Raw genomic sequence first — 26,399 nt, 5'->3', positions numbered from 1 at the left:
CATCGTAATTTAGGCCTACCATTTCAGGGATCATCCGCGTGAATCGCCATTGGACCGCTCCAGTGCAAATATGTCCTTCCTGAGTTGTGAGGCCCAAACTTGGACACAGTATTCTAAATGGGGCCTAACTAGAGCTTTATAAAGTCTTAGAAGCAGTTGCTTTTAAATTCCAACCCTCTTGAGATAAATTACAATATTACATTTGCTTTTTTAATCACGGACTCAACCTGCAAGTTAAGAGAATCCTGGAGTAGCATTCCCAGATTCTTTTGTACTTTGGCTTTATGAATTTTCTCACTGTTTAGAAAATAGTCCATGCCTGTATTCTTTTTTCCAAAGTGCAAGACCTCGCATTTGTTCATTAAACTCACTACAAGAAATTAAATCTAGTAATTAACAGTAAATGTAATTATTGAACAACGTGATCATTTTCCATGTTAAAAATCACACAACACCAGGTTATAGTCCAACAGGTTTAATTGGAAGCACACTAACTTTTGGAGCGTCACTCCTTCATCAGCTCCTTCATCAGGCCTACCACCTAATAAAGGAGCGACGCTCCGAAAGCTAGTGTGTTTCCAATTAAACCTGTTGAACTATAACCTGATGTTGTGTGATTTTTAACTTTGTACAGCCCAGTCCAACACCGGCATCTCCAAATCATCATTTTCCATGGTCTCCTAATCAATCTCTTTGTCCAGGTAGGAAACGTAGTGCCTCACTTATTCAGGTTGTAAACTATTTAAGCAGATGTTAAAAGTTTCACAGCTTAAATATTTTCTTTTTACTTTCTGCATCCAATCTTCCTTTTCCTCTTTTTAGTTTTCTTTGTATATCTATTTTGACATTAAGTTTACTCATTCAAATTTACATTTTTTAACACATTACTAGAGGTTTCTGAATTCTTTGACCTTATTGGTTGTGGAAATGCCTATGTGTTCTACAACACTCAGCTGACTATTTCATTTCATGCACCGTTATCAATTCAGACTTGCAGCAATTTTGTGGGTAAGAAATGATAAAACAAAAGAAATGATAAAACAAACAATTCTAATGAAGGGGCATGAGGTGAGATGCTCCACTTTAGTATTGAATAAACACCAGAACATGTTAATTAAGGACCACCGCAATTTCTATGATACAGAATAAGATGAGCACAATGAACTGGAAGTCTATTTTCATTTGTATCTATCTTGGGATCTTTTAAAATAAATAACTGACTGGAATCTTGTTTTCAGTGAGATAAAGATCCAGCTGTTTTTATTTCCTGCAATACAGCTCCACTGGGATGAATGTTTATGTTGAGTCTGTTTTGCTGGAGGCATCCATGAACACCTGGATACTATCAGTGTTAAATTATACAGAGTTATACAGACTTTACAACAGACAAACAGGTCATTTTTTTTATGGAAGTCTTGATGCAGCGCATAAGCAAGCCTTCCTGTTGTCTTTGTATGGCCAGTTTAGGTATATCCACTGGATATGGATTTGGGACTTGCCAGACTTAACTGTGTCTTGGTACTCCTTTAGAAAACTTTGAATAAAAACTTTTAAGGCAACTCCCTGAATAAGAAGACCGCAGTGCAAATGAAAATTTATTGCAGGGATTGAGGGGGTGGGTTGAACATAAACCCTCTTGGTGGTCTTTGGCTGGATTCTCTGGCTTCCTCCATGGGGGAATGAGATCTGCAAAAGGGATAAAAGTTAAGGGATCTCTCCCCCACCTCTACAAATGCACAGGCCATGGGTGGGAGAATATATTTTCCAGATCAGGCTTTTTCCATGTCCACCAGAAATTAACATTATTCACTGTCCGTATAATATCCAGTCAACCTGTTCTAGAGGTATTTAGGATTTGAACCCAGACTTCTTGGTCAATGCTGCGGACACTAGAGTCCCTTATTCACAAAACAAGGTTGCAGTTCCTAAGTAAAGGTAAGTAAGATGTAGCCAGCTGTAAGGTGCTGGCTCTCAGGGAATCACATTGCAGAGGGATAAAATGTTTTATCACTGACTTTTAGGGATTGAGTTACTAGTTATCTTCACCATATAGCAAAGACAGCATTAGAAAAGAAAACAAAACAGACAATCTGTAATAAACTGCAAAAACTGGACGACACAGCAGTCCTGATCCCTTCAAGATCACAGAGCTAGAGGAAGCATGAAGAGGACTGAAATGTGACAAAGCAGTGCAATATGACAACATTACATCTGAATCCCTCAAACAACTTGGCTCCCATGCTCATGCCTCGCTAACTCAGTTCTTTCAAGGATCATCAGCTCATAAAATGGGGTGGCACAGTGGCTCAGTGGTTAGCACTGCTGCCTCACCATGCCAGGGACCTGGGTTCGATTTCAGCCTCAGGTGACTGTGTGGAGTTTGCACATTCTCCCCGTGTCTGCATTGGTTTCCTCCAGGTGCTCCAGCTTCCTCCCACAATCCAAAGATGTGCAGGTTAGGTGGATTGGCCAAGCAAAAGTATCCTTAGTGTGCAGGGGTGTGTAAGCTGGATGCATTAGTCAGGGGCTAAATGCAGGGGAATGGGTCTGGGCGGGTTACTCTTCGGAGGATCGGTATGGACTTGTTGGGCCGAAGGCCCTGTTTCCATCCTGTAGGGATACTGTGACAATTCTAAAAAAAAATTACTCCTGAAAGTCTGGCATAAGGGATAAAAGCATTGCTTTTGCAAAAGCAGCAATGGTCTCACTTTTGTAGCCAATTATTGACTGATCTCACTACTATTTGTTTGCTTTAAGATCTTTGAGGATCTTGTGATACTCATCATCTTAAATGTTGATTAAGCTAATTAACATAAGAGGCTCAGCATGGGATTAATGTGATTAATCATCACCTGCATTGAAAATGATTTCAAGAATCTGAAGACAGGCACAACGCTATTGGCCCTGGCAGCTGCCTATGATACAGTGTGGCACACAGGACAGCTCCTAAAGCTGCTCAGAGTGTTTCCAACCCAGTGAGGGGCAATTATTGAAATACTCCTTTGCATCAAATGATTTACACTCCACTTTGGACATGGGCGAAGAGTATGGAGAAGACTGCTTAACAGACTACCATAGGCTTCAGTGCTAGCCCCAGTGCTGTTCAACATATATACAGATAACCTGTGAAAAACAATGTCTCTCAAATGGTGGCATCCATTTTGCCATATGAGTTCCTAGAAGCCGCTGGCCTCTGATTGGCTGGCAACTCCTGGTGACCCAAAACACGAATGCCGAGGCCCCTGAAAGAGCAAGATACTCTCCTGTATGTGCTCCTCTGTCACATTTTAATGATGGGAATGGGTGGGTAGAGAGTGAATTACCTTGCCAGGGGGCAGTGTGTTAGTTACCAGATAACACCTATCCACACATTGAAAAGAGTTTGAAAATCTCAGCTGAATTGACGGACCAATCACCTTTAAGTCAACAAAAGAGGGGGAGATCATTTGGCTCTGGAGATTTGTATTTGCTAAATAAATTTTTTTTATTGCTTAGGAAGATAGGAACAAGAGTAGGCTATTCAGCCCCTTGAGTCTGTTTCACTATTCAATGAGATCATGGCTGATCTGTGGTCTAACTCCATATGCCTGCCTTTGGCCCACATCTCCTAGCCATTTTGCCTAAAAAAAAATTTATCTCAGATTTAACTGATCCAGCATCCATTGCCATCTGTGGAAGAGAGTTCCAAAGTTCTCCCACCCCTTTGCGTGTACAAATGCTCCCCTAACATCTCTCCTAAATGGTCTGGTCCTCATTCTCAGACCTGTAGAGTGCCCAACCAGTGGAAATAGCTTATTATTACTTACCCTGTCTTTTCCCATTGATACTCAGAGGGTAGTAAGGGTATGGAATACTTTGCCTGCAACGGTAGTAAATTCGCCAACTTTAAGTACATTTAAGTTGTCATTGGACAAGCATATGGACGTACATGGAATAGTGTAGGTTAAATGGGCTTCAGATTGGTATGACAGGTTGGCGCAACATCGAGGGCCAAAGGGCCTGTACTGCGCTGTTATGTTCTATGTTCTATATATCTCTTTTACTGCTTCTTTGGCAAGGAGTCTTCCCTTGGTCAGTGGACTCTTTCATTTTTAAACTAAACACATCTTTCTTGCCTCCTCTGTAAGAATTCTCAAGGAATCATACCATCCCCAGCATTTTGATATATAGCTCAATCAGCTCCAACCCCCTTCCCACTGCAATCACAATAAATACAACACCCACCCTCGTTTCTCATCATCCAAAGCTTAAAGCACAACCATGTATAACAGTGGTTTACATGTACCTCTTTCAATTGAGTACTACACTCACAGTGCAGGCTCCTCTAAATTGAAATTAAAAAGTGTGGATGCGATGGCTTTTTTATTCATTCATAGGATTCAGGACTAAGTCAGCATTTAATGCCCAGAGAACAGTTAAAAGTCAACTACATTGCTGTGAGTCTGGACTCACATGTACACCAGACCAAATAAGGACAGAAAATTTGCTCCCCTACAACATTAGATAGATTTTTATGAGAATTAACAGTGTTTTCAGAGTTGCCATTGGGATAGCTTTTTATTCCAGAATTTTTTTAAATTGAATTTAAATTTCTTCATCTGCCATTGTGGAATTCAAACTCATGTCTGCAGAACAGTAACCCAAGTTCTGGATCACTAGTCCAATAACATGAACACTAGGCCACTGCCTCCCCCATGTTTTAACAGTGAAGGTCCAGCAGCCCATTGTTTTAATTCTCCAGGCTGACATCTCTATCCTCAGCCTGCTGCACTGCTCCAGTGAAGCTCAATACAAGCTTGAGGTTGCTACAGTCTGTTCACAGGTGAAGTTACACAATTTGCTATGGTTCCTGACAGGATATTTCAAACTGTTAAGTTCCCAGGTGATTTAACCCTTGGTTATTCACCGCCCCCATCAGTCAGTGCATTAAGGTTAATTTTAATAGGAACCCCTTCCTTCGGGATACTTTTCTCCTAGACTTAAATGAACTTACAGTTCAAAGGAATCAATGAACTAGACATTCTTGAATCAATGAAAAGAATGAGTTTCTTAGTTACTAAACATGAGAAGAAATAATAATGCAACATTCAGCACACAGTTTAGCAATAAAAGGTCAGTCCAAAAAGAGATATGGATCAATCTCTGAATTGTTCACAAAGCGTGACATGATCATTATAGTGATTGACAGTGACATTGATAGTTGAACAGTTAATTTTGACATTCTTTGTTTAATAAGTTGATTGAAACTCTTTTGTCCTGATTCCTTTACATAGCTCCTGACTGGCACCACTGAGTGAAAACACTTTTTCTTGCTTTCCCTGCCATGAATGGGTTTGTAAATAGCTCTTTTCAGAGCTCTGACCCTCACAGCACTCTACTGAGACACACATCGTCCAGGGTTAGAGATCTCTTTCAACCCCTGTCCCTGTGTATTCTTGAAAAGGGAAGAATGCAAATCTGCCAGTTTCCACACTGCTGTCTTTTTTTACCTCAAGGTCTGAGATACTCCTAGGAGGTTGTAGTACAATTTCTCCCTTTGAAGCTTATTTGGCACCTCATCAGAAGTAGCATCCCAGAGTCTCTCTCTCTCTCGCTATCTCTTTCTCTCTCTGGAGGCAGCCACTGAATATACAACTGTAATTATGATAAATTCTCCTCTCCTTCCACCCCACCCATTCTGCTGCTGCATGTGCTGGTCTTAATTTTACTGTTGTTTTCAGACATACCTATTCATCTTTCTGCCACCCACACCATCCGGGGGCAAATCTTTATCCCGGCCACAGCTGTCACCATTCCCTTTATAACTTGTATCATCAAATTTTCTACCAGTTGATCTTGCCCATCCTCCACCTTCTTTGCCAGACATTTCCTTGAGTTCTTCTTTCTCTATCCCCTTGCACTAAGTCCAACAGAATTCTATCTTCTTTCAGTTTTGAAGAAAGGTCCTTGACCAGGAATATTGCTGTGTATTTTCACCATTTTGTGTTTATATGAAACATTGATACAGTCATTCTGGCTCAGCCCAGAAGTTTAGGAATGGAAGCATTCTAGAGAGTGGGATAACAACAGGAAAGTAATGATGGTGAAATCTGGGCATATTATTATGTCAAACTCACCAAAAGTGGTGGAGAAGCACAGAGGATGTAATGGCTGTGTTTGTGTTGTGTTTAAAACACACACATGCACAGACACACAGATAGCTACATGCGCACAGACACACAAATAGCTACATGCACACAGACAGACTCACATACATATAGATACACACACGCAGACAGACACACACGCACACATACTGACACATGTAGACAAATGGAGAAAGTGAGGACTGCAGATGCTGGAGATCAGAGCTGAAAATGTGTTGCTGGAAAAGCGCAGCAGGTCAGGCAGCATCCAAGGAACAGGAGGATCGACGTTTCGGGCATAAGCCCTTCTTCAGGAATCCTGAAGAAGGGCTTATGCCCGAAACGTCGATCCTCCTGTTCCTTGGATGCTGCCTGACCTGCTGCGCTTTTCCAACAACACATTTTCAGCATGCAAACAGACAAACACACACACACGCAGATACACAAATGCAAACAGACACACACACACATAAATGTAAGCATTATTAGGGCTGATGGAAATTAGAAGTTGGAACAGAGAAAGCAGGAAATAGATAGTAGGTAAGAGATAACGGAAATGCTAGCAATTTTAGTCTTTTTCCAAATCGTTGTAAAACAATGTAAAGTTACTCATTGATTCAAAACATATCTTTGCAATATTCAATGATTTTGAAAAACTAAGGTTACTTTCATGCTGACCTCTTATTCTTATATCTCTTGCATTTATAGTTTATGCTGTTAAATCTGTTTCGTATAGTCCAGTGGCCAATGCAATTGCTACATGAATCAGAATTAAAAGTTTAACATGAAAGTGGCTGAAGACATATTTGATAACTTGGTGCATTCCTGTAAATGGAACTGGATAAGTTGGAAGGATTCAATCAGAAGTTGGTTGAAGGATGGCGAAGGAGATCCTGTATGTGAGCAACGAACGTATATTGTACACACATATCTTATATGTACGCTTAACAGTTAAGACTTTGCTGCATATAAAGCAAAGAGAACATTTCTCCACACTTTCTCTTGGCTTCCCAGTGTTCATCAGAGTGGAATGCAAATCATTCCTCTTAGAGTCTTAAGGTATGGTGAGCTGAATGTTTCTATTGACCTGTTTATAGTCATCCCAGTTCCATTAATGACATATCTATGCAATGTCCTCCCACATCCCCAATCCAAAAAGCTTTTGGGAAGTTACAGCCCTCTCACCTGACTGATAGTTTGGTGGTACACTGTAATCCATAGAATGCAGTTAAGTAGAATCTCAGTGTTCGGATTCGGAATATCTTTTCTACATTTTCGAATTGTATGATCTTCAGCCAAACCTGCAAAACAAAAATTCATATGTGGTTTCTTGTATCTAAATATTGGTGAAGTAATGTTCTGTTCCGGATTCTCTTCCTTCCTCTCCTGAAGAAACAGGCTTAAGGTTGGTGCAGATAGACTCTGTTGCATTCCTTACCTTCCAGTAATGTGCCAAGCAGCTATCCTTCACATTTTAACATGGATTGCGATATCACTGGGTTATTCCTGTGCAGTGAGGATCTCTGGGTCAGGAATCGGGCAGGAGAGATTGGGGGAGGGGTAAAGGCCAATGAAGTGTAAATATTTTGGATACTTTCCACATCTCTTCTTATCTGAGATATTTCAGTGTCAGAATGGTAGATTATTTTTAAATGAGCTGTCAGCTCTTCACAGCCTTTTGGAATATCATCACCAGCTCTGATATCGAAGTATGTGGAAAAACATGTACTGATATCATGTCTATAATGGAGGAAGATAGTCATATATTGTTGAAGGTCACTTAATAGGTCATTCACTTCAGGTTTAGTTCAGAGCTTCCTGTGCCTAGTCATATTGTGAAACACTGCAAAACAATCTGTCAGAAAATGCTTGAAGCCCTCAACAATTTGGGCAGCATACACAAACAGAGTGAATGGGCTAAATTTTACTCACTGTTTATGTTGGCCTGGGAGGTGAGGAGTATGACAATATGGTACAGGAAGGTGTCTTCCCATTGCTTAAGGGGAGGAACAGTGATTGTTGCAAATCAATGTACTGATGGCATTGATCGTCTATTTCAGAATATGAGATGAGTCACATTAGTAAGATCCTGGAGAAAGTTAGCAGGCCCAGATTAGGGTTAGAGATGACTTTCAGAACTCATCCTTCCAGAGTTCAATTGAGCCACATAAGTAACCAAGTAAGGATCTATTCCTTCCTTTGCTGACATTTCATTTGCCCCTGGGATTCCTCCACTGTGGGGTGTGATGGAGCTAATCCAGTAAATAGTGGTCTCCCAGTGGGTTATGGTTTGCAGATCTCCTTGTTGAATCCTCCTTGGCCTATGGAAGGCTCTGAGCCTTGCAATGTCAATGGCCACCCCTCTGGCAGCAGGGCCAACTGGCCTGAGTGAATCCTCCCACTCACCAGGTCTTGCATACCCAGACATTGTCTATCTCTGAGGGCATGTGGCCATTGATGGGCTTTCCTTCTGTTCATGCTACAGTGGTGGTGGGTTGGCTATGATGAGGCTGCTGATCTCTGAATGGGGCAGTGAATCACTTTTCTTCAAAGGGATAGTGAGCAAAACGTGTTCTGTGGTCACGGAACAGCTTAAGTGGGTCCACTCCATCCCATGTTGCACTGTGATGAAGGGACTTCTGCTACTTATATACTTTTCAGAATAATGTTTCAGGACACAACGCTACGATGAAAGGTCATCACAGAATTGTCACAGCTCCGAAGGAAGCTATTCAGCCTACCATATCTCTGCTGGCTCTCTGAATGAGCAATTAACTTTATGCCATTCTCCCTCCTTCTCCCTATAGTCCCACGCTTTCTTCCTTCCCAGATAACACAGTCTTCTCAATGTTTCGATTGAACCTGGCTCTACCACACTCTCAGGATATGCATTCCTGTGCTTAGCCATTCACAGGACGAGAAGCATTTTTCTCATTTTTCAAATTCACTCATGGGATGTGGACATCACTGGCTAATCCAACATTTGTTGCCCATCCCTAATTGCCCTAGAGAAGAAGTCTTGAACTATTGCCATTCTTGAGGTGTTGGGGTATCCACAGTGCTATTAGGAAGGGAGCTCCAGGAACCTGAGTCCTTTGCCATCTTGTGATTGGCCGTATTACCAGTGGTAGTAATTTATCATTATCTATATTTATACCTTGTTATCCTTCATTAAGCCAATTCGAAGCTCACCTCTGGAAATATCCCCTTACTATTCTCAGTGCCAGGAAGTAGATTCTCAGGGGGCCCCAATGGTTTTTTCATTAGGATCCAAGGCCTGTGCTAAAATGCTGTTCATGAGCTCTGTTTCTCTCTGATCTGAAGCTGCAACACTAGCTAATTATCTCCAGATTTTCTGTGGTTTTTAATGACAATCCACATTTTTCACTGTTATCTGCCCAGACCAAAACATTTGACTCTACTGTAATTTTTGATTTATCTCCAAGATCGCTTCTGACTGTATTTTTGAGTGGTATTCAGTCAATACACTGTTCATTTTTTTCAGGTCTGAAAATGGCCTACACTAATATGATGAAAATTTAAAAGATATGGCAAAGGTGTATCATTACCTCTTAGCATAACTGCACAGTAACTGTGCCCCATGTTCTAATAGAGCATTCAGATTTATTTTATCACAGAATGTAGGTATCTCTAATGTCGTCAGCATTTGTTGCCCACCCCTAATCACCCTTGAACTGATTGAAATGGCTGAATAAGCCAAAGGATTGTTAAGAGACAGCCACATTGCTCTGGGTCTAGAGTCACATGTAAGCCAGACCAGGTAAAGGTGACAGATTTCCTTCCCTGAAGGACATTAGTGAAGAAGATGGGCTTTTACAATAATTGATTATCATTTTGTGGTTACCATTACTGAGACTTGCCTTCAGTTTTGGCATTGTTTGAATTTATGGTTGATCAGCTACCACAGTGGGGCTTCAACCCATATGCCTGGAACATGTGCCGGGGCTTCTGACTTACAGGTTCATTGACAACATCACTACACCACTGTCTCCCAGATGAAGAATTAAAGTAAACCTGGAATTTATGACCTTCACTTTAAACGACTACCAGCCATCTCTGTCTCTAATGAGAGAGCAAGTCTTCTGGGTCTATGTGACTTTGCCTGCTCTAGTTTGATTAAAACACCTCTGGCTCATCTGCTTTGCTAAGATGACCGTTTGTGTGGTGTGTGATTGAGACATGAGTCTATGTGTTACCCTCAATTCACTGTACCTCTGGGAACATGTGAATGCCATGTCCTTTTCCATTTGCAGAGTTTTAACTATTGCTGGCTGTATAGCTGGTGTTTGTTTGGTGCCTAGGGAGTATGGAGCAAGTCAATTTGTACACTATAATCTAAATTTATAAACTCAACAATCCTTCTGTAGTAAATGTCATTTTGCAGTCTGGCCCTCCCCAGCCTTGCCTAATTATAGATGATATAGATGATTGGAGCAGCTTATAACATTCAGAGTAGACTGTGAAATGTAGAGCTATTTAGGAAGATGCACTGAGCAGCTGAGCTGCTGTTGTTTTTTCACTTGCATTCAAATTCCAGTCGAGGAGCAGCTGCTGCGATGAAACTTATGTGGAGACTGTTAATTGAGTCAACCCCTGTGTAAGTCAGCCATGTGACTGAATGTTGCTCAGAAACAAAAGGAATTAGCGGAAGAAAATATAATAAAATGAAACCTGCACCACAAGTGTTTGGAAATGAGTTTGGCAGTTCTCAGTTGGGTTACTGGGTAAAATGACTCACCCAGTTTCAGACATTGAGAGAATACACTGCATTTTTTGTTACATTGACAAAACGAGTTGGATGAAGCAAGGAAAAGAGAAACTACTTGATTTTCCAATTATAACAGCAAGGACTGATGCCCTGGTAGTGCTTGGTATTCACTCCTTTCCGAGCAAATAGGAAAAGTCATCGGGCTAGGTCTGCTGTTGCCTGAAAATACTTCACTTACATTTTTTAAGCCTTGCTGGCAGTAACACAACCAAGGCAATATCTGAAGCGAAGTAAAACATCAGACGATCATGATAGTATGAAGCATTGGGGTTAGACTTGTCCTCTGGCCATTTGTTGCCCTCTGCTTGCCTTACGTGTTGACTGTTTGCAACAGTTCCATGGACATCAGTCTCCTTCTAATACAGTCAAGAAGGAGCTACTTGTCTGGGAGCAATGACAGGTGAATGTCAGATGTTTCTTCAACAATGGACGAATGAGGGAACTGGCACATTATCTCCACTTCAGAACTGAAGGAACCGAGGCCAGTAGTCAAATCTTTATTCACAATGCAGCTGCTGCTAGCAGATCTACAATGGCAAGTGTGACCTCTCCCTGTCTGAATGATTCCGCTATTTACTGGATAACTCACTTCGTCTTTTGAGTAACTACCAAAGCTTGTGACATCAATTTCTAACCTCTGCAATATCACTACTTTCAAAGATTCAAAGACAGTGACTCTGGATAGAGAGCTACAATGCCAGGATAAATCTTGAGACAGTAAAATTTCCACATAACTCCAGAGAGTTGACTGTCTTTCCTATATTTCACCATCTGATCAGGTTGCATCCAAATCCAGATACCAGAGGTGAAAGCAACGCATTTGAACTCGCTACTTACTTGTAACATAGCCTGAATGCAGCTTAAAATGTAAGCAGGAGGTGTAGGACGGGTGTTGAGACAATCTAGATGGTACTTAGCTGATCTTAAACCCCTCCCCTTCCAATATTTTATATTTTTTCACACCTTTAAAATTCTATCGAACCATAGAAGTTTACAGTATAAACTGTAGCACCCATAGAGTGCTTTTAGCTCATTATGTTTAGACAAGATTATTTGCTGGAGCAATCCAAGTCTAACCCCAATACTTCATTCTATCATGATTGTCTAATGTTTTACTTTGCTTCAAATATTTATTTAATCCACTGGTGTTTTCCTTAACCATTCTCCATGCAGATTAGCCTTATTCTAACAACCTTCTCTGTAAAATAAATTCCACTCATCTCTTTCCTAGTAATAATGACAAACCTATGGGGAAGATGGTGGTATAGTGGTAAGATCGATGGACGAATGACTTAGGCCACAATAAATCTGGAATTCACAGCTAATCACCAGCGATGGTGATCGTGATACTGTTGATTGTTGTAAAACCCAACTACTTCACCAATATACTGTAGGCCAAGCTTTCTGTTCCCTGACCTTGACTGGCCTACATATGACTCCAGACACAGAGAAATGTGGTTGACTCTTAAATGCACACTGCAATGGCCTTGTAAGCCAGTCAGATCAAGGCGCAATTATTGGAAAACAAATTCTGGCCTTGACAGCAATGCCTGAACATCTCCTGAAAGAATAAAATATATATTAATAACCCCTTGCCATTGGTTCCTTGGTCAGAGAAAGTAATTTTTCCCTGTTCACCCAAATAACACTTCACAATTTTGAAAACCTTCATTAAATCTCCTCTCAACTTCTCTCCTGCAGTGAAACGAGTCCCATTACTCTTCTTATTGCCCTAAGATGTATCTTGGTGAAATCTGTATAATGTAGTCACTGTGTTTTTCATGTTCTACAATAGTGTAAACTGAGGTCTAATCAATTAACTTTAGATTACTTACAGTGTGGAAACAGGCCTTTCGGCCCAACAAGTCCACACCGACCCACTGAAGAGCACCCACCCAGATCAATTCTCCTACGTTTACCCTGCATCTAACACTACGGGCAATTTAGCATGGCCAATTCACCTAACCTGCACATTTTTGGACTGTGGGAGGAAACCGGAGCACCCAGAGGAAACCCACGCAGACACGGGGAGCAGAAAGCTTGGCCTACAGTATATTGGTGAATGTGCAAACTCCACACAGTCAGTCGCCTGAGGCGGGAATTGAACCCGGGTCTCTGGCGCTGTGAGGCAGCAGTGTTTTTTTTAACTCTTTACTTTTGCCTCTATTAAAGAAAACCAAATTCTATTGGCATCCATTAAACCATATATTGATCTAACTTTTCTTCAATGCTCTTAAATTGTTCACTGATACTTTGTGCCTTACTTCTCCTCTTTGAATTGCAATGGTCAGCGGTGGGGTGAGAGGTGAAGTAGAATATTCTGCTCTGTCTGGTGTTGAACCTGGAGGCAGGAAGGACTGCAGTAGGCAGGAGAGTGTCATATCTGATCCACAACTCCTTCCTGCCACCACCAGAACTAAGCTCTGAGAGGGAAGGTCGACCTCCCCACCTCTGCCAGTTGAAGTCCTTAAGTGGCTAAAATAATGATCACATTAGAGCCTCATTCTGCTTTTGCTGATATTCACTGTCTGTAGATGGACCTGTTGCCATGTGGTATGAATAGTCGATAAAATAGGGGAGGAGTTTGTCAACTCTGGGAGATGGGGCCTTCCTTGGTAAAAGGCACTCTGTGACTGGTGGGAGGCACTCAATATTAGGAAGGGGTGGGACTGCTGAGAACCAGTCTCCTGCTGTTGCTGCCAACCATCCTGTATCCCTGTCCTCTCAGATCCACTTGGTGGGCTCCCCTCCCCCAGCCCAACTTCCTATATAATGACAGCCCTGTGTCCTTTTGCAGTACTCCTCAAGCCTTGGACTCTAAACTACCAGGAGCAATGACTACCTTCTCAGTAGCCCTGCTGTTGTACAAAAGAGCCACTAGCCTGTTCAGCAAAATCTTTGCCAGATGCCTCCAGGGGAAGTCCTGATGGTGGCTTTGCAAATCGCTATTGTCTGATTGGCTTGTGGTTTGGTGGAACTTTGGATAAAAAGGCAATCTAGGCCTCCTGTTGATTCTCTAAGCAACCTGTGAAACTCTTGATGCTGCAAGAAGATTCTGGTCAGGATGAATTGTACAGATATTTTCCAATTTATCTATTTAGAGTTGTTATGACACAACACTGGAGCAAGTGGGACTTGAATATGGGGTTCCTGGCTAAGAGGAAGGGACGTTACCACTGCGTAACAAGAGGCCCTAGATGAATTCTGCAATGCTATTGCTAGTAAATAGGCAAATGTTACTGATTTTGAGTTGCCAGAAAATACTGCAGTCTGAACTGAACAGAATTATGATTCTAGTTTTTCCTTGAACACTATTTGTTGAACCACACAAGTCTTGTGCATATTATTAGTGATGTAACTTGGCATAATCACTGCACAATCACATTTTCCACTTTGTTCAGCTGTAATGCATCAGCACTGATTGACCTAACATTAATTAGGCCAATTATTAGGAGGCTCACTGGCCTGAAAAAAAAGACCAAGCATTTCTCTCTGTTTTAAAAATATTAAATCCCTTTTGCAGGATTTCATTCTGTTTTCCAGAAGAATAACGAGCTGCTGTCAGTTTCAGAATTGCCCAGGCCATCAAAACATGAAGCAGGTTTGGGTTTTGAAATAAAAGTCTTCATAAATGTAGGGATATTTAAATAGCTACCAATTACTGTAATGTATGCTCAATTTGAGTAAACATCAGAAAATTTAAATTGAAATTAAATGCTCATTAAAACTGGTTAGCAGGTGTGATCTCCTGATTAATCCTCCCTTGTCATTCTCTTCCTGACCATGGGCCTTGTCTCTGATGAACGGTCTCGTTACTGATCCTACCACTTCTCTATGGATGGTAGGTGGAACTTTGAGCGATGCAATTCTCAGCTGCTTCCCAGCCTGGAAAATGGCCTGGGAATTATCTGCTGGATTTGAAATGAGGCCTGGGAGTTAAAGTATCGTGGGTCCCATATTAGAAGCAATGGGTGACTGTTAATTTAATCCACTGTCCACCTGCAGAAAACTAGTTTAGATTTGAAATTATATTTTACATGTTCCCACCCTATAACACTGTAGATCCTTTGACTTGTGATGAGTAGTGGCACAGGAGATGCACTTCGACATTATACACACATAGAGAGACACAGACATAGAAAGACAAAATAATTGACACCTGTACCCTGAATGCTTTTCTTGAACTTTCTTGATGGCTGCTTTTTGAGGTTAGGGGGCTCCCTTTTGGTTTTCAGGGGTTCCTTTGTCATTCTCACTAATTCATTTATAAGTCATGCAGTCATGTAGTAACATTACCTTCTGTATTTGAGTTGACATAGGGGCCATTTGACTCACACAGATGCAGAATTAGAAAATTTCATCGATATTCTCAATAAATTACCAACCATAAAATTTAAAGCCCCAACACACAAAGAAAATGTTATTTTCTTAGACACCACAGTATTTAAATTAGCACATGATAACAGATGCAAAATACATATTCTCACATACAGGAAGACACAACCCTGAATCCATCTTTGAAAGATGACTGAAATCATAGCCAATATAGTTCCACTGTGTGCGCACAGAGCTGGAAGATTTAATAAAGTAGCTGCTATCTTTTTTACTGTATCTGCAATCTCAATTTCAGATTTAAATGTAACAATTGACTTCATGTTCATTCTAACAGCTTCCACTGCATTTTCACCATATAGTAGTTCTGGGATATATGCAGCCTTAAGTTCAAGATTCCACATTCATTTGCAAGGAATTCATTACCCTTAGTGGTTTCCGATTTTCTGGCTGTTAGCTGAACATTCCTTTGCTGACAGGTTTAAAATTGATCTGTCTCCTTTGTAGTCTCCCTCTTGGTCTACTTGTAGTTGTCTTCTCCTGCCTTGCAACTTCTCTCTCTCTCTCTGTGCAGTCTGTCTTCCTACCCCTTGCAGCCTCCCCCTTTCCAAACTTGCAAACACATCCTACTCCCATTCCTAACCTTGCAGCCTCACTGTCTCTTAAACTCACCCACTGCCTCCCTCATCTCACTCCCCAGGTAAGTTCTTTAACCCACGACCTCTTTCATTACCCAATCCCACTGTCGTCCCTTGAACCCTCCACCTCACTTACAGCCTCTTTCTTCTCCCCAATTGATATTATCGCCATCCCTACTACCAATGTTTCTTCGTCCAGTGGCATTAAGCTTTCCCACCTCCCTGGCCCACAATGCTTCACTTATTTGCCTTTCCTTTCCTTGTTGCTTATCCCTCTTGCTGCTTCACCAACTGCAGGCTGTTTCTCCTGGGTTTTTGCTGCTGACAATGAATGTATCAGCAGTAGGTAGGGGGAGAAATAGCCAGTGACTGGAGGAACATCTCCTCACCAATTCTGTCTGTTTTGCTTATGGGGCAAATTGACCAAATGCATGATTGAATTTTCCCAGGCATTCTAGGGAATTTTGGCCTCAATTTGTTTGCTGCCCAGTGCATTTTGAACAGTGGTACAGACAAACACACACAAAGTTGAATCTCCCTGCATTAATAGTATTATAGAGATATCCTGCTAGTGATGATGCTGAATTTGTATATTGCCGATAAAAGAAACCTGTTGTTAAAGCTTTTTGTTTTGCACTTGTCACGACAATTCAAAGGTACAACCAATATTTATGCTGCATAAGAAGAGAGTTATGGTTGGTTGGTGAATGAATTCTGATTAACAGAAGTGTTGCACAAATGGAGAATGCACAAATTAATGTTGATTGATAGTTTACTGTCAGGCTTTGTTTAAATTTTAAACAAGACAAAATTGACTTTCATTTGTCTAGTTATTGCCTTCAGAAATGAACCAACAAACAGACGTAACCTATTTTGTTGAGTTGAAACCGATGCAGTGCATATTCTTTCTATCTAAAAAGTATCGGGTGGTGATAATGTCCCAACCCTGAACGGAGAGGCCTGGGTTCAAGTCCCACCACTCCAAAGGTGTGTAATAACATCTCTGAACAGGTTTATTAGTAAAAATAGGTTAAGTTTTTAAAGAAAAGAACAAGGTCCCATGCATTAATATATGTAGCTTCCAATACACTCAAGTGCACCATACTGCAAGCCCAAATGACAGTCCTAAATTGGTTGTCAGGGTATATTTTCACACATTCAAGATAATCCAGTAAATGTTGTCGATTTCTAGAATATCTAATGTGGATATTGTGTTGTGGGTTTTGCCAGCACAGTCTGGTCAGGTACAGTCAGTACCGTGCTTGTTGTGACCAGCTGATGGATATGCTGTTTGATATGATCTGACAGTCTCTGAACTGTACAACAACCATGCCTGACATCACATAGAGTCATTGAGTCATAGTGATGTACAGCTCAGAAACAGGCCCTTCTGCCCCACTCATCTGCACCTACCAGGTTCCCTAAAATGATTGAGTCCCATTTGCCAGCATTTGGCCCATATCCCTCCAAACCTTTTGAATTCATATACCATTTAGGTCTATTTTAGATGTTGTAATTGTACCCACCTTCACCATCTCCTCCAGAGGCTTGTCCCATACACGCACCCACCCTCTGTGTGAAAACACTGCCCCTTAGGTCCCTTTTAACCATTTCCCTCTTGCCTTAAACCAATGCCCTCTAGTTTCAGACTCCAATACCCTGAGGAAAAGACCTTGACTATTCACCCAATCCATGCCCCTCATGATTTTAAAACTACTTTAAGGTCACCCCTCATTCTCCAACATTCGCACAAATTAGTAACGTGGTATCTATATTCAGTGTTGATGTGCTGGGGAGTATTTCAGGTGCATAGTTCCTTGAGAGTGGAGTTACAGGTAGAAGGCGTTTGGCACACTTGCCTTCATTGGTCAGAACATTGAATTGAGGAGTTGGGACATCATGTTGTAGATATACTAGGACATCAGTGAGGTCATTTTTAGAATATTGAGTCCAATTCTGGTCTTCCTGCTGTAGGAAAGATGTTGTTAAACTTGAAAGGGTTTCAGAGAAGATTTACAAGGATATTGTCGGGTTCGGAGGATTTGAGCTATAGAGAGAGGTTGAATAGGCTGGGGCTATTTCCTCAGCGCTGGAGTCACTCATTTAAACAGAGATAGGACATTTGTGAATGTATCAAATTCTTTACAACAGAGGGCTATTAAGTAAATTCACTCTGAGATAGACAGATTTCTAATCATTAAAGGAATCAAGAGTTATAGAGGTAAGGCAGGAAAGTGGAGTTGAAGATTATCAAATCAGTCATAATCTCATTGAATGGAAGAGCAGACTGTTGGGGAGATTGGTCCACCTCTTCTCTCATGTTTTATGGATTCATGCACAACACTGTCATACAATTTTTTCCAGATATTTTAGGTGTGAACGAACAACAGAGGGAGCCAAAGTGGGATGTGAAGCTGATACCTCAGTTCAGACTGAGTTTAATTTAAGACACCAGCTTGGTGAGGATGCTGAAGCCTGTTTTGGGAACATCTAATGGAGGATCTGTAAGGACTAATCTCGAAGTAAGTTGCCTATTGGTACTCATTGGTGGCTTGTATTTACCTTCAAGTCTTTACCTGACAGTGACCAAACTGTGGGATTCAACTAGTCATTTCTAAGGTTTCAAGGGCTACTTAGAGCTCTCTCACCTTTCACAGTTCACTTGCATCTAGGGGCTTGAAGAGAGTTTTTGAAAGACATAAGCAGACTTTCTGGAGCACATCCCCAAGGGCTTCCTCAATACCGTATCAACATTATTGTGAAAATTCTTTGAGGAGTTCAGCAAATGATTGTTAATGCCATGCTACTGTACCTTACTGGAGACATTATAGAAGTCACCAGGAGATTGGCCATTGGTATCTTGTTAGGAATCTCCATTAATCTGGAGGAGGAGAAGCCAGATAGAGTAACACCAGTCACTGCAGGAGAGGGGGAAAGAATGGTCAGATAGGTTTCTTTTCCCTTGCAAGTGCTGAGTATTCTTCTTCTGGAACTCCTCTACCAGGAGCCCTTGTACTGTGTCCGAGAACCTGTGTACCCTCTTCCTTGCTTCCTGCAGCATCCTGAAATGTGCTGCTGTGTGTAAGGGAGCACATTCCACACCATTTGGAGGAAGTGGGTAGGTAGAACCCACATATAAATAATCAGGAAAATTGCTTCTAATCAATGCTTGAACCCTAAACCTGGTGTATTCATTCTAGTACTTCCAAGAAAATTATCTTAGGATGAAAGGTTGAACAGGTTGAGATTGTATCTTTAGGAGTTTCTGAAATGAGGAGTCATCTCATTGTCGCATATAAGACTCTGCGAGGACTTAACAGAGTAAATGCTGAGAGGAAGCTTCTTCTTGTTAGAAATACTGGAAGTCAGGGATACAGGTTATAATTAACGGCTCTTCCACTGAAGACATAGATGAAATCTTTTTTGAGGCTTTTCCATTTTTGGAACTCCCTTTCCCAGAGAGTGATGAAGGAAGAGTCAGTGAATGTTTTTAAGGTGGAAATAGACTGTGATAGAGTTAGCTTCTTGACTAACAAAAGAATCCACTGTTAATTGTGATAGGTGAGGGTGTGGAGTTGAGGCCACAATCAGATTAGCCAGGATCAAGGGAATAAATGGTCTTATCTTCTCTAAATTTCTATATTTACACAGTGATCTACTGATTGGCACAGCATTTATTCTGTGTTTGTTTTTACCCTGGGTCAAAATCATGTCAGGGTTTTAACATAGCAAGATATCAGAAGATAATTAAAAATGCCCCAAACTGCTCATAATTAGTATGTCTTCTCACCCACTCCTCACAGCCTGTACTTAGGGCCTTGGCTTAATACTGATAGTAATTAACAGAAGATAGAGAAAAAAGATGTAATAATTATTAAACATTCTACATCTACCAATTAATAATGACATATAAAAATAAAGAGAAAATAATTAAGTGAGCAGGCTAGGATTCAAAGGAGACTCGCATTTTATGTCCTGCTTATATTCCAATCAAAAAGAGCTCCAATTTCCTTGACTTGCAGCTAGGTTTCCTCATCAACACCTAATCACAGTAGCTTAATGTGTGTACATTAATCTCCAGCCTTGAGATAATATTAATAATCTGCTGCTTCTGCAGGCTGATTGCTAAATCTTGACAGATCTGTTTCATGAGAGAGTTCTGTAATGTGGCAATAAAATAGCTTTCGTCAAAAGCCCAGCTCATTGTTTGGCTCCACCTTGCTTTAAAGACAATTCAGTTTCCTCAGCATGTGTATAACCCTTCCCCATTGGAAATGATGCATTGTATGTTGAGAACCAATGTCCACTTTAGTCAGTTTCACAGAATTGCAAGGAGGGATTTTTGAAGAATGACCGTTTATGTGTGATGCATACCTGAGAAAGGATCCAATTAAAGAGTAGCAGAGATTAATTTATAAAAAAGGAAAAGGATCATACCATCAGTTGGGAAAATGTATTTATATTCATGGACAATGGGAAAAAAACTGGAAGATATGGAATGGTCTGGCACGGTCTTTATTGAAAAGGTGTTTCGCTATGTGATTTCTTAGAAATGAAGACAACAGTTTAATGGGTGCTATAGTTTACCTTTCCAAAAAGTCAAGGAACTTTGGAGACAAAACTATCAATTATGTTAAGGAGATAAAAGATAGTGTTAAAGTCTCTTAACCGCTAGAAAACATGCCTTTGAAAGGATTATGGAGGTCTCTATACTGAAGATTGCCTAGCAATTCTTTCTGGACTTTTTCAATTTTCAAAGACCTAAGTAGTATAAGGAAGTAAATCCCTGGACCTGCAGTCTTTCTCCCTTTCAAAACATAAACCCAGAAAAGCTGAATTGTGGCTACTTTCCAAAGATGCAGATTCAGCTTGATTCCAAACTGAACTGAAACTCTTCTATCAGCCTGAAGCTGTCAGTAATTCAGTTCCATTGACAAGAAACCTGGGGTCACCAACTTTATCTTTCTTTTTTGCAGACCCTCGGCCAATAGGGGTGTTTTGCCTTTTTAAAACATCTTCTCTGCAGAGACAGTTCTGATTTGTGTTGTGTGACTCTGTCTTTGGGATTAAGGGGATCTTAGTTAATGTTTGTCACTTGATTGAAGATAACTTTTTGTGTTTTAATATTCCTTAAAAAGCCTGCAAAAAGTCTCTTTTAATTATTTTAATCCACCTGCTTGAATGCATTATGACATACCTCCAGGACAATTGGAATTTAAAACCAAACTTTCTGTCCCACAGGTGGGGACATCACCATTGTGCTACAAGACTCCTAGAGATTTCAAATCCATTCTCTAAACTTTTATTCTGGGTCAAAAACGAGTATCAATTGGCCATTGTGGTGATTGGATCAATATATTTGTCATAATCGTGTGACTGGTGAAGTAGTGTGAACTCATTATCATAGTATTCCACCTATCAAGTTCATTACTCATCGTTCAAGTTCAGAGGCAGATCACAATATAGGTATAGTGTATAAGCCAGACCTTGGAAATCCTTGGCTAGTGAGCTAACTCTAATCAGCAATCTCTTTCTAGATCTCCTGGGAAATTCTGATCGTAATAAGATTGAATATCATACCAATAAGGACTGAGACAAACATGTTCATTCTAAAAGAATTAAAGATTGAGACCAACATGTTCCTTCTAAAAGATGAGAGACTTTAACAAACAATCCAGGTCTTTTTCAATATATAATTTCAGTTACTTCACACTGTAAACTTTCATTAAAAATTCTGTGTCTTACGATCTTATACTCCACAACCACCTGATGAAGGAGCAGCGCTCCGAAAGCTAGTGCTTACAAATAAACCTGTTGGACTATAACCTGGTTTTGTGTGATTTTTAACAATGTTAAAGATTGAAATTAACAGCCCCCAATCACAATAGAAGCTTAATCTAAAACATTACCAATTACAATGGTATGAGAGGAGAATTGACTATGTTTGAATGGGTAAATTGACTGAAATTGTACATCAGCAATTAAACTGTGTGAAAGATTTGAAGAGACTATTCAAAATGTGCAACAAAACTCCAAAGTTATGTGTCCCAAGGTGCAGTGGTGGATGCTAACCCTCAGCAGTATCTGGTTGCCTTAGCTTTCAAAGTTTCACTAGATGTTGTGATTTTTCATTTCCCTCAGTGGAGTAGTTAAAATACCTCTAATTAGAGCTGCCACAGTATTAGATGCTCCAGAAGAATGTGGAGATCAAAGGAATTAAATGTATTAGCATTCAACTAATCTCTCCAGGCTCCACAAGATATTCAGTCCAAGATGCAAGGAGACAAGAAAGGCTAAGTATAACACCATTAGCACAGGCTCACACTCCAACTGCAAGTGAAAAAGCCACCTTGAGACTTGCATTGAAAACTAATCCTGATTATCAAAAACATCCATTTAATTAGACCGTCACTGAAAAGTAGTGCTGCATTTCTGGCAATCGGTTCCCATGATTTCATCCCTTCAGTAGGGGCTACTTACATCCAATTTTGGAACTGACAATTACCAAAGTGACATGCTATTTGCTACACTTTAAAAATAAAAGCAATACAGTATATCACAATTAATAAGAGTTCTTATAACATTATGGAAAGTTGCAAATAAACAAGAAATATTCATATGATATTATTTTTATCATTTACAAATATCACCGCTGCAATTATCTTATTGATGATTTATGGTATTGATTTTAAACCTGACCCCCAATCTTATGGATAAGAGAGAATACACAGGGTGTGAGAGATAATAATATCAGATTGGGCAAACCAACCCCAACTCAACCACATTCCCAGTCGACACAATGTTTACAAAGGTGATTCGGGCTCCAGATAAGGCTTTTGCGAAAGGCAAACAGGATCTACGTAACATGCTGAATTTGCACTGCTGTTGTGGTCTCCTGCTGCCTGTTGGCCAGGCAGGCAATCAATCTAGCTGGCTGTCATGTGGCAGTCTGAACAGAATTAAGCAAATGATGTTCTAGGTAAAAACAAGGACTGCAGATGCTGGAAACCAGAGTCTAGATTAGAGTGGTGCTGGTAAAGCACAGCAGGTCAGGCAGCATCCGAGGAGCAGGAAAATCGACGTTTCAGGCAAATTCCTGATGACGGGCTTTTGCCCGAAACATCGATTTTCCTGCTCCTCGGAAGCTGCCTGACCTGCTGTGCTTTTCCAGCACCACGCTAATCTAAATGACGTTCTGTCAACGGGATCATCAGGACCTGTGCCCAATCTGTTTGGGTTTGTAGTCTGTTATCCAGCTCCACAGCACTCTTTCCACCTCCCCATTAATACTGGGATCCTTATGTTAGATTGCTGTGGAAAATCCCAGTTTAGGTCTTACGTTTGATGTTGGTGAAAGGTAAATTTGGAGTATTTCCATGTCTGAAGTGCTGTCTATCAAGCAGTGGGGGTTGGGGAGGAGGGTGGCTGGTGAATGTTTTGCAGCGAACTGTTGTGAACAATGGTCCAAGCAGATGTTTTTTTTAACAGACTGAAGACCCTATGTAAAGAATTGGCAACTCATTCAGCCTGTTACATGTTATTATTTTGCTGCAAAGAGCTACAAACAGAGCTACTAGGTCAGGCAGCTCCACCTTCATTGGAGCTTATCCAAAGCAGGTGGCCCTTTCTAAAGTGACTGATGACAGAACTACATTGAATGATTTTTTTTAGTGGTACAATTGCAAAATGATTCACAGGCTGATTGAAGGAAGGAATAATAAAATGCCACAGCAAAACATTCAGCAGTTAGATTATCTACAGTGTGGAAACAGGCCCTTGGGCCCAACCCATCATCCAAAGAGTAACCCACCCAAACCCATTTCCTTCTGAGTAATGCACCTAACATTATGGGCAATTTAGTATGGTCAATTCTCCTGACCTGTACATCTTTGGACTGGGGGAAGAAACCGGAGCAAACCCACGCAGATGCGGGCAGAATATGCAAACTCCCCACAAACAGTGGCCTGACGCTGGAAACAAATCTGGGTCCCTGGCACTGTGAGGCAGCAGTGCTAACCACTGAGCCACCGTGCCACCCCAGTGGCAGTGCCAGAAAGTACCAATACATAGTCTCTTATCAGATTGAGCATTTACCAGCCTGTGCAGCTGACCGGAGTTCACTAGACTACGGCTTTCCAGAATTGTTAAAAATCCTCGGCTGTTAGAATCAACTATTGCATCTCAATGTTTTGACAGCCAGAGACAGCCGACTCAGCAGCAGCTTCTTTCCCACTGACCTACCTTTTCCTTCACATGACTGCAACTTGTGCATAAACTTCTGGTAGTCTTCTTTCCCTCGGTTAAAGAAAAAGAAACCGAAGTGACTACGGTAGGACTTCTAAAAAGGGAGAAAAATACTCCGTGAAGGTTATGAAGAGTCAGGAGGTCAAGAGGAACCATCTGTTGAACTCAGAGCAGTTCAGCAACTCGGTGCACGAAAGGGGAAAAGAGGACAACAGCGAGGCAAACGACCGCAGATAGAAACATGGCCCAGGGAAAATGCTTTGTCTGAACAAAATACAAGAGAACAATTGTTTCCTACTGGTTTGAACAGACCCTCACTCTTCAAGGTTAATTGGTATGGATTCTGGCCAATGTCATTAGAACAGCATTACAGCAGCAAGACCTCACAATGTGTATATGACGAGCAAAGTATTGTCAGGAAGCAGCCAGAACTACTTGTTCAGCACAAAAAATAAATGAACCTTTGGCTAAAATACATAGTCATGTGCAGGCACTGAGAAGTTGTTGCACAGGGAACTTGTACAATGTTTATAACTTTCTGAAATGGTGCCCACCACTTGCTTGAAGGACGGGCAATAAATTCTGGCCAGCCAGTGGTGCGCACAGCCCATGAGTGAATAAGAAAAACTGGCTGCTGTGCAAATCCATGCCACTTGTAAAGCAAAAGTTAGACACCATTTCAGAAAGTTATAAAAATGGTACAACTTCTCAATGCCTGCTTGTGACTGTATTTTTAGCTAAAAGTTCATTTGCTTTTGTATATGTAAATTCCATATACACTGAAAAAATACAAAAAAAAGATTTGCTATATTTAATACTCACTCTGGTGTTACCAACACAGCCCAATTGGGGTATATATTCTAGGTTAACTTAGTCAGGGTGTGCCTTAATTCATGAACAAATCAAGGTATAAAAATCTTGTGGAATCAAAATACACTCTAATTGTCTCCTTTCATATCTATCTGTGTTGTTGCCAAAACAAGGCTTGGAGCTGTTCTTAAGAACCAGTGTGAATGAACTGATGTAAAGTACATACTTAAGTCTGAAATATCAAACAATGTTAATGCAGACACTCCGGGTGGAATCTTCTCCTTAGAAGATGCTCAGCATCAGGACTATATAGGAGTCTTGACCCTGATAGTGTCCAAATGCCACCCATTTTTGTGATTGATTGACATTCCACCTCTTATGGGGGTAGGCTGTGCAGACTAGAGTGCCAACTGGAGACCAGGGAGTAAGTGGGGAAGAGTGAGGGCACTTCAGGATGGTGTCCTCTGAAGATTTCTTCAGTTGTTTAAATTTTTAATGATGGTCACAGCTGCTGCTTGCCATCAATATGTAGGGGAGCCCAACTCCACAAGGCCTCCACCCATATGGCTCTGGGGGTTAGGGTGAAACAGAAACTAAAAGAGTCCTTTACTGATTGAATTGTCCTTTTGTTTTCTTTGCAGTTAAGTTCATCTTGAGAAGCCTCATGGAAAGAGACAGACAGACAGACAGACAAATAGAGAGTCAAAGGATTCCTCAACCACAATATGAACTATAGGCTTTGTCAAATTATCCTAATTTTAGTTTTAATTTCTCTTAATGTTTATAGAGACCAAATGTCAGTGGGATGAAGAATCCCTGCTTCATAACCTTCACACAATCCGTATGTTTAAATCTCACATGAAGTATGTTTCTTTGTTTTTGTGCTACAGTGTTGGTGGAGTTGGCAGGATTCCACAGCACAGGAATCAAGCCACGGTGAACGAGGTCAAAAGGTTGCTGGCCAAGATGGAGCAGTCAGTACAGGAGTTGAAACTAGTAATGTCTGTGAGGGAGGTGACAGCTGCCATTGGGGCCTTACGAGTGAGATCCAAACCAGATTCAGAGAAGTAAATCCCGGTGTTCATCAGATAGGTGTGATCCATTTTAGAAATATTTTTGCTTCTGTTTCCTTCAGGCAACCAACTCCTCAAACCTTTTGAGGTTGAGTAAACTAAATTAACATACTGAAATCACTAATTATTATCATAAATTGCAGATGAATTCTACTTTCAAGAACTCTCAGCTTTTACTGCAACTCCTTCCCTCCATCAAAAGATCAGAAGTGGGACTGTTTATCAAAGATTGCACAAACTTAGCACCATTCACAACTCCTCAGGTACTGAAGCAGTCCATGCAACAAGATCTGATAACATCAAGGCTGGGCTGAAAAATAGCTAGCACTATCACTCTACACAAATGCCTGGTTATGACCATCTCCAATAAGTGTCAATCTAACCACTG

At 40.8% G+C, this 26,399-nt stretch overlaps 1 protein-coding gene across 7 annotated transcripts in view; it reads right to left on the bottom strand.

The window, feature by feature from the left end:
* jcada (junctional cadherin 5 associated a) overlaps positions 1–26,399 on the bottom strand; it is a 220,618-nt gene that overhangs the window by 88,233 nt on the left and 105,986 nt on the right. For 6 of the 7 annotated variants that reach the window (XM_072576056.1, XM_072576058.1, XM_072576054.1 and 3 more), the window contains one exon: positions 7,311–7,426. The gene's annotated coding sequence lies outside the window, so the exon portion shown is untranslated. Of the gene's footprint in view, positions 1–7,310; positions 7,427–24,125; positions 24,200–26,399 lie in introns of those variants that run through there. The other variant, XM_072576060.1, reaches the window with a different exon arrangement.

Source organism: Chiloscyllium punctatum, chromosome 8 (genome assembly GCF_047496795.1).
Source record: "Chiloscyllium punctatum isolate Juve2018m chromosome 8, sChiPun1.3, whole genome shotgun sequence".
Taxonomy (NCBI): Eukaryota; Metazoa; Chordata; class Chondrichthyes; order Orectolobiformes; family Hemiscylliidae; genus Chiloscyllium; species Chiloscyllium punctatum.
Note: the sequence above shows the minus strand (reverse complement) of the source record. Positions and strands in the feature narration are given on the sequence as shown.